This window comes from Eptatretus burgeri, chromosome 2 (assembly GCF_056783735.1).
Source record: "Eptatretus burgeri isolate ZD-2024b chromosome 2, Ebu_testis_v1, whole genome shotgun sequence".
NCBI lineage: Eukaryota > Metazoa > Chordata > Myxini > Myxiniformes > Myxinidae > Eptatretus > Eptatretus burgeri.
Genome location: NC_140962.1, coordinates 51,803,939 through 51,813,327, shown reverse-complemented (window position 1 = coordinate 51,813,327; position 9,389 = coordinate 51,803,939). Strand labels below are relative to the sequence as shown.

At 43.8% G+C, this 9,389-nt stretch overlaps 1 protein-coding gene and 1 pseudogene across 7 annotated transcripts in view; one reads left to right on the top strand and one right to left on the bottom strand.

Annotated features, from left to right (window-relative positions):
* LOC147032042 (sodium/calcium exchanger 1-like) overlaps positions 1–9,389 on the top strand; it is a 424,503-nt gene that overhangs the window by 323,987 nt on the left and 91,127 nt on the right. The gene's annotated exons all lie outside the window — the stretch shown is intronic.
* LOC147032044 (uncharacterized) lies at positions 6,848–9,055 on the bottom strand (annotated as a pseudogene).

Sequence of the window (9,389 nt, the reverse complement as noted above, 5' to 3'; positions counted from 1 at the left end):
TCCCCAGAGTATATATATGTAGCATGTACGAATCCGATTCGGAGTGAGCTGACTGGAAGGGTGCAAAGGTCATTGCATGTGTGAGCATACACACATGCAGCAGTTGCTGCAAGGACGAAGAAGTATGGAGACTACACATGGACATGCTACAAATGGGTAGATTGGGATTTGTAAAGGGACTCTCCATGGGGGTGTGGTTGCATGCTTGGTTACATGTGTGCAGTGTTTTGGTTTTGTGGGTGTGTGAACCTAACTCTCATTCCTGGTCTGGGGTGCTGTGGTGGAGGTTATGCGACCGTCTCGTGAACAATGTGCTTCGGCACAAGGGGAATGGACGTACCGTGGTGCTGAAGCCATGCAGAATGTCCCACATAATGTGGTGTGGGGGAAGTTGAGCATGCCGGTGAGAATCCGTGCACATGTGCGAATGAAAGTCTGAGTATATCGCCGGTGCACGTGCATGGTTGGCATCGACCGTGAGGAGGTTGTAGGAATGTGTATGAAGGGGCTGTTAAGGACTAATGGTTTAGTTTTGAATCAAAAACGGCTTCCCCAGAGTGTGACATGGATGAATCCGATTTGGAGTGAGCCGACCTTGAGAGGTGCAAATGTCGCTGCATGTGCGAGCATGCATGCATGCGGGCAGGCCTTTGCCAGGTAGAGAGTGAGGGTTTTAAATACTTTCACCTGGTTTTATATAAAACCTGGTGGTTAAAAAGAAAATGTTGCTGTTTAGGCGTGTTTTATCGCCATTTCCCTCCCCTCACGCTGCCTTCCCTTCCCCTCCCCTCACACCACCTTCCCTTCCTCTCATGCTGCCTTCCCTTCCCCTCATGCTGCCTTCCCTTCCCCTCATGCTGCCTTCCCTTCCCCTCATGTTGCCTTCCCTTCCCCTCATGTTGCCTTCCCTTCCCCTCATGTTGCCTTCCCTTCCCCTCATGTTGCCTTCCCTTCCCCTCATGTGCCGTCCCTTCCCTTCCCCTCATACTGCCTTCCCTTCCCCTCATGCTGCCTTCCCTTCCCCTCATGCTGCCTTCCCTTCCCCTCATGCTGCCTTCCCTTCCCCTCATGCTGCCTTCCCTTCCCCTCATACTGCCTTCCCTTCCCCTCATGCTGCATTCTCTTCCCCTCACACTGCCTTCCATTCTCCTCACCATGCATTATCTTATCCTCCCCTCATGCTGCCTTCCCTTCCCTTCCCTTCCCCTCCCCTCATGCTACCTTTCTCTCACACTGCCTTCTCTTCCCTTCCCATCACACTACCTTCCCTCCCCTCCACTCGTGCTTACCTCCTCATAAATCCTGTCCCCTCTCCACCCCCCATGGATATCTCCAGGCAGTCTCCATGTGCTGTATTAACGTGCTGTGTTAACATACCCCATTTCGTTCAATCGTGAATTCCCCCCACCCCTTTCTCCACAAGTCCCACGACCAAACCCAAGTCAAGAATCCCTTCCCCCTTCCCCCTCTAGTTCCCCTTCCAAACGCAAGTTCAGAACCCCCTCCTCTCAGGCTTACCTTACCTCCTCCCAAACCCACTCACCCTCCCCACTTTTCTCCTCTCTCCTCCATCCTCTTCGCTCCCCACCCCCTTTTCCAGAGTGAATCGCAACGTTTGATGAGACATCACTCACCCCCCCACCCTTCCTCACTATTACCCCCAATCTTCGCTCCTCCCTCCTCTCTCTCCCCCCTCCTTTCCAAAAATTATCTCAAAAATGATTTAGCCATAGATCTCTGCAGTTGGAAACTTGCAGTACATCTAATGACATATAAATGAGTAAAAAGACTATCTCAGCTTGGTCATGCATTTTGAGACGATGCACACATTCAAATTCCAGGATGATCAACTCGTCTGCATGATGTTTGTCAGTGGAACACACATACACAGTGTGTGAATCCCAGGAGTCTTCCAGGCAAATTTCAAATGCACTAACATCATTTCCTGTGTTTTAAATTGAGGTGCTCAAAACTAAAATTAAGAACACACCAAAGTTGCTTTCCTTCTAAATATCCAGAACCAGACGACTCTACAAAACCATATACCTAACCGGGCTCAAGGTGGTATTCGTTTTATGTGAAGCCCTCATGGATATTGTGAGATGCACGGATATGTGACATCAACAGATCTTGGTAGGTCATGGACGATTTGCTATGTGGGTCGAACATGTTCCAGTCAATGTCGATTATGGCACTTTTGGGGCATGATTTGAAATGATTCGCGGACAAATCCCACATGACATGTTGGACCCAAGGCAACTTATGTGGAGTCCTAGGATTCGCTTGAACCAATCACATCACTGTACAGCCAGATTTATTTCCACCAAACATTTTTTTAACAATTGCTCGTTTTTATGAGCAAAAAAGTTTACTATCAGACTGTGATAAAAAAAATTGATTATCACTATTGAATCCCTTCCCTTGTCCTCACACATCCACTCGAGAAGTACTAAAACAACATGGTTTTAAGAGAAACTAGGAAGCATCTGAAAATGCAAACGCCTGTCCGCATTGTATTCGGACTTCTTCTTCCATGTGTGTTCAACAGTACATTTGACCTTTTAACCTTTTGATGAAATTCTTAATTTGTCTTTTTCCATATTCTCATAATAAAGCATTGTTGAAAATTTGATTACAAAAGCTCAAATGGTAATTAAAATTTCAGATCAATTGGATTGAAAATTGACGATTTTATGTGACCATGAACTTTGACCTTTTGACCAAGTTATTAATTTGTCTTCTCCCCATTCTCATCATAAAGCGTTGTTGAAAATTTGATGACAAAAGCTCCAATGGTGAAAAGGTTACAGCCTGAATACACACACACACACACACACACACACACACACACACACACACACACACACACACACACACACACACACACACACACACACACACACACACACACACACACACACTTCCAAAACCCCGTTTTCCACTGCGTGGGGGACGAGCTAATTAATTTCATGAGGGCATTCAATCCACGTGAACCTCTCATTACATTAACTTTAAACTTGGTGTTGGGTTAGGGTGGTGGCTTGGGATCCGAGGGTCTTGAGTTCAAGCCCTGTTGGCCGCTGAATTAACACCAGGGGGTTGACTCAGCCTGTCATCCTTCCGAGGTTAGCGATATGAGTACCAGTGTAGCAGCCAAAAGGCTGCACACGAAGGGAAGGGGTATCGAGGGATTGATTAAATCTGGTATTGGTGTGGCGCAGGCATGATGGGACGAATGGCCTCCTTCTGTGCATAAATTCCTTGTAAATCCTTGTAAAGTATACATCCTGTATCTCAACTAATTGAGAGAATTTATATTAGTAAAGTGGTTGATATCTCAGAGCTATAGAATTCAGGAGTGGGAGGGTATTACACTGTTTGCTCCACCTGAAAGATTTTGTTTATTGAACTTGAAGATCTCTCTGTGCATTTCAAAAGAGTAGGCCATTGTGTGTTGGTGGCTTGATAATATCTTAAATTCCTGTTCTGATAATGACAAACTCCTTTTTATTTTATTTAATTATTACGAGATGTGGGCAGCACCGATTATCAGCAGCATATTTTGTCCATCCAAAGTTGCCTGTGAACATTGTGGTGGCCACCCCAAGTTGCCCTTCTCTTTTAAACAAACCAATGCATTCCCCCATCTGGATTGCCTACATGTGATCGTAATGTAGTTTGTTACATCAGGATGTTGTGTGACTTGAAGGTGTTGCGGTTGGCAGTACGCATGATGCTGCTGTCATGCTTCTTGATGGTAGAGGTCTTGGGGCTGTGAGGAATTATTGGAGCAGGAGCAGTGCATCTTGTATCTAGATACACACTGCAGCCCGAGAACTATTGAGACGAGCAGTGAATGTGAATTTCAGATTGGCTTGATGGTTAGCCTCGACGAAGCGAATGTCACTTCATCTTTGGCAGCACGTCCTCATCTATCACAAAGTAGTACTTCATGTAAGACGTGCCAAATGTACCAGCCCAAAGGCTTATTGTTGCAAATTGTACCATGAGATCTTTACACCCTTGTGATCATATATGGAAAAAATAATTTTCATGGATTTTTCCAATGATGATGCACTTCCTGCTGGTACTTCACTAAAATAGCATCTTTAATCTCGCTCAACTTCACTGAGAATCAAACTTAGGACTACACAGCTCAGAGGCTACCGTCGGAATGTCGAGCTTATCCTAGGAAATGATTGGTTTCTTTACATCCTGGTAACCCACACGGAATAAATCCATTTTAATATTTTAACATAACTGCCCGTTTAAGTAGCGTACACAACTCACGGCTGTTACGAGCGGCCAATGATTTCAAGCAATCTGAGGGAAATTAAGCAATAAATCTGGTGTGTGCAGTTTTTTTGGAAGTCTGCCTTAATAAGCTTTTCCTTTTTCCTACTTTTTGTTTTTATTGTTGATCCTCCAATATTTTTGGAAGCCAACTATTGGCCTTGAGGATAGATTAATGTGGTGCAGTGAATGAGAGATACCGAGAATGGTGAAGCACCAATTATGAAAAGCTGCATTTTTGTTTTTTTTTCCTGGGCAATTCATCTTGAACACATCAATAAAGGGCTGCCATTTTAATTGGGTTGTTTTTCTTCCTTTTGATAAACCTTACGCATCGAGTACCTTTCACTGAAAGAAAAACGCGTAATCCTGTCGGGATGAGAAATTAATGGGAATGATGTTTCATTTTTCCCTGTCTTGAACTCAAAAACTATGGACCTACAAGATGCCTCGGTGGTAGTCCCACTGCGTTGTTTAGTTTGACGTTGATTTACGAGCATACGGGATGAATAGTTTTCAAAAATGAAGTGATGCATTCGAGAGTATGCTGTCTTTCAAAGAGCTCTCCCTGTGGTCATTTTTGGACATGAAGGATCTCGTATATTTCGAATAAAGGGAGACATTACATGTTGATGACGTGGTAAACATTAGTGCAATTCACATCTAATTTGTGCCAAAGCTCAGTTTGATTCACATTAACTTCATTCATTTCTTCATCCATATATCTGGGTTTCATTTTGTGGTATGGGTGTATTCCTCATTCATGAATGGCACAATGGCTTTGTGCGTCGACATAAACTTGAACGTGCAATCCAAATGTGCGGGTAATTGATTCAACCCTTTTCCTTCGCCAGGAAGGATTGCTCAGTTGAAAGCGTGCTCGGATGCTGCGTTTCAGAACGTCCTCATGAGATGTTAAGACCCAGATTTTGACAAATTGACATTCTGATGAGGTGCCAGCTCGGGATGCTGCATCTCAGAGCATGCCATCATGCAAAAAAAAAAAAACTTTAAGAAATGTCAGGATCTGAACATTAAAGATCCCACATGATCTTTCAAATCGAGTATGGCACTGCATGTCAGTATCCTGATGAAATTCTATGGATGTGGTGAATTGTATAAGAAGCACAACGTGTAAGCACTGATTGAGAATCAATAACACACATATATATATATATATATATATATATATATATATATATATATATATATATATATATATATATATATATATATATATATATATATATATATATATATATATATATATATATATATATATATATATATATATATATATATATATATATATATATATATATATATATATATATATATATATATCAGCAAAATTATTATATTCTGGTCTCCTAAATGGAACATGCCCTTTAATCCTGTAAAATCTCACAATCTCACACAGTTTATTCGGAAGGATCGTCAAACGAATATATTGCCTTGGTCATCCACTGGAAGATGTACAGGCTGGATTGTGTGGACTCTAAAGCTCTCAAAATTACTGGAATCTCTCATGATGAGGCTGAAGCACAGGGTCTGTTACTGGCACGTCACAAGCAGGTCAGTTGTCTCTCTGTTTTCTCCCATAAATTCTTCAATATTGCTCACTCTGCTCTCTCAGTTCTCCGACCCTCTGTATCCATTCCAGGATGCACACGTTCTTTCAGTTACCTTTTCCTGATTGGACTTTAAAAATCCAGGCTGACTACACACCTTAACTCTTTTAGTATTCGCTTCTCCCATCCACATAACCACCTTTCAGAGGCTCTTCTGTTGCACTCTTCCTTCCAGGGCTTCAAGCACACAGTGCACTGCCATCTCTTTTCACCCCCAATTCTGACCCATGATCTTTATTACCCCCATTAACCTTTCCTCACTCAACCATCTTACTCGCTATAGTTTCAGTGTTTCCTCCCCTCTTCTTTTCCTGTTCGCACATTTTCTTGATGTTTGTCCCACTGACAGTTCTATCTTTCTCTTCCATGAGCCTCACTCCTGCAAAGAAAAAGTATTTTGTTGTTTCCTTCCTTTTTAACACAACCTCCTGAGACAACGAATGAGAAAAAAAGCACATACGATGGTTTTGCTAAAAAATATATATATATATATATATATATATATATATATATATATATATATATATATATATATACATACATATAATATATATTTAAGCTCTGCCTGAGGGTGGTGCCCCTGCCGTCTGTCTATCCATTGCACATTACTAAATTATTGCACCTTGATACCTTGTATCTTCAGGGAAAAGTGAAAGCACATGCTTTTTGAGCTCAAAATCCCACCATAATAAACAAAACTTACAGCATATACTAAGATGTGGTCATCAGTTCATGCTAATGTCGTAATATGTACAATTGAAACAAATTTTGTACAAAGGGTTGAAAGTTTCCCAGAAACGGTCTAGTCTCTTCTTAAGTGCATTCACTAATTAGTTTGGGAATTTTAGAAAATTTTCTAACCATCTGTGAAAAAATTGCTTACCAATAGCTTTCTTCACCAATGTGTTCATATAGGTGTCTAATAACACCTCTCAATTTATTCCAATCCAATTCCACGGGGAAAATTCTGGGGAGCCAATCAAAGTTGGGGTTACCCGGAGGGCCTGGGCGAAAAAAATTGAAAAATATAAATTTGCCAATATTAGCTTTTGGGATGTCTAACTAGGGGTTTTTGGGGGTGCTGAATCGATTCCAACCATTAGTTTTCAGTCAAAACCACTCGCTGGCCATAACAAAATTATTTTATTAAAATATTACAAACAGAAATGTATCTCAATAGAAACCTTGGTTAGTCAGGTCTCTAGTTTACCCGACTCATCCAACTCCCCGGCATCTCCCTCACATTTCTCGTCATCCGGCTGGTTGATGTTCTGGCAAGAGTTACCATGACAGTTGCCGCAAGAAGAAATACACTTGACTCCTTGCTTTTTACAGCAGCACCTGAGTGTGCTGCAGTCCCCCTCATAATTGCAGCTGACAAACTTAAGAAGGTAGTCCGGTGCGATGGGGTCTGTTGAAGGGATCGGCACATAACCTTGCTCACCGAGTTTCCATCCGTAGTCCAGGACATCCAATGATGGACTTTGTAACACCAGCCAATCTCTAGTCTGGAGATAAGCACGGAGAGAGTGCTGTGCTGCAGCTCCTGTTGTCGGGGGCAGTTTCTCACGTTTGATGCTCCCAGCAGCGGCCTGCTTGCTGAAGATGTCAAATCTCAAGTCTCCCAAGTCTTTAGGTGGTTTCCTGTGGAACATGAGCTTGAATAGTTCACAGCCGGCTTTGATGATGTCATCTTTCTCGGCTTGGATGTCCAGAAACACGTCCATGACCCTCTCCGCTTTGTCAGTTTTGCAGAACTTGATAAGCAAAGTTGATTTGCTAAACCCAGAAATTGCAGACACTATATCGCAGCCAGAGAAGCTGTGCAAGAAGATCAGATACTTCAGGTATCTCTCTGGGAGGGCCTCCCAGATCTTTCCGACATCGTAAGATGTTTCTTTGGCTGTTGTGAGGAAGATCGGGTGGTTTGCAGCAGGATGAATCAGCATAACCATGACGTCGGTGTCCTCAGCCCTCACCTCCACAGGGGACTCTCTTGCCTCATCTAGAGCTGCCCGGACGATAGAGGTGTCCGCATCATTGGGGCATTGCTCTACGCTGATCCCATTTCTACCGAATGTCTCAGCAAGTAGCAGAATGAGCTGGGCCTTGTTGCTCTTGTTGTCGAGGAACTTTTCTCTTGGAACGATGCTTTTGATGTCTGGGCGAATCAGAATGTCACAGCATGCGTTCTTTGTTCGTCTCAGGTGATCATGGTCCTTGGTGGAGCTGCCGTATCCGTCAAAGACCACAGTGATCCGGAGGCACTGGCTCCCCATGGACTTCACAAACTGGAGGTAGCTCTCGGCAATGTCCTTCCAGATGTGGTTAGCCTCCCACCTGACATTGTGCAGGAGCCACCCACCATCAATCACAAGGCTTGTGCAGGGGGGTTGTTCAACGGGTTCCACAAATGCCTTCAGGACCCTTGCTCGGGCAGCCTTGTCTGGCTTTCACAAATTCTTGTTTTTGTCAAATAGAGATATTGGTGTTGGCGTCAACTCAAATCGCAGGGCTTGTTTGGTCTTGACTTCGCGCTCACTGATGATGATGAGGCGGTTGAAGAGCTTGAGTGAGTCAATAACCAGCTTCTTCCCATTGACTTTGGGTCCACTTCTGAGGCTCACTAACGATTTGACCTTGTACTTAGTTTCCATTGTATCCAGAACAGTTTGTCCATCCATCTTGGCCTGTATGGCTCTGCCAACCTCCTCTGCCTGATCAGCATTGACTGGCTCCCCTGGAGTGCTGCTGAACCCCGTGGAGAAGGATACCAGGGTCTTTCTGTCCGGTGTTGCATCGAAGGGGTTGACCTCCTCCAACCATCCAACGATGGTGTTGACAGCATTATCGTCTTTCTTCATCTGGGCTCTTTTGACGTCTGTGTGGACAGGTATCCCACGTTTATTCATGCCTCCTTCCAGCTCCTGGTGAATGAACGAGAAGTGGTTTAGCATCTGAACCCAAGGCTTATGAGCAGATTCATTCCGGAAGCGTCCTCTGTTTAGACTGCTTGAGGATTTGGCCTTACACATGAGTGTAGTTTCTATTGTGATGTCGGTCCATGTGCCTGACCACTCATGGTCTGAGAACCTGACTGCATGGTTGCCGTACACGGTGAATTTGGTTAGAGTTTCCTGGAACACCGGACTGAACTGTCGCTGTTGCATCAGCTGTACGTACAGCCTTGCTCCCTTCGCGTACTGATGGTGGACCGCTGCTGCAAAGGTGTTGAGCATTGCAATGATGCAGCTGAGGTGACCTGTGTGATCCAGGATACGCTCACACCTAATGAACACCTTGATAAGGTCGATTCTGCCATGGTACCAGACCCAGAGTGCAGGTGTCCTTCCTCCCTCAGCTAAGGTCTTCAACCTCTCCGCCATCCTCTCCTTGAACACAGTGACTATCCTCAGCACGTACGTTGCACCTGTTAAAGATTAAAAGTTTGAAATTGATATTAAT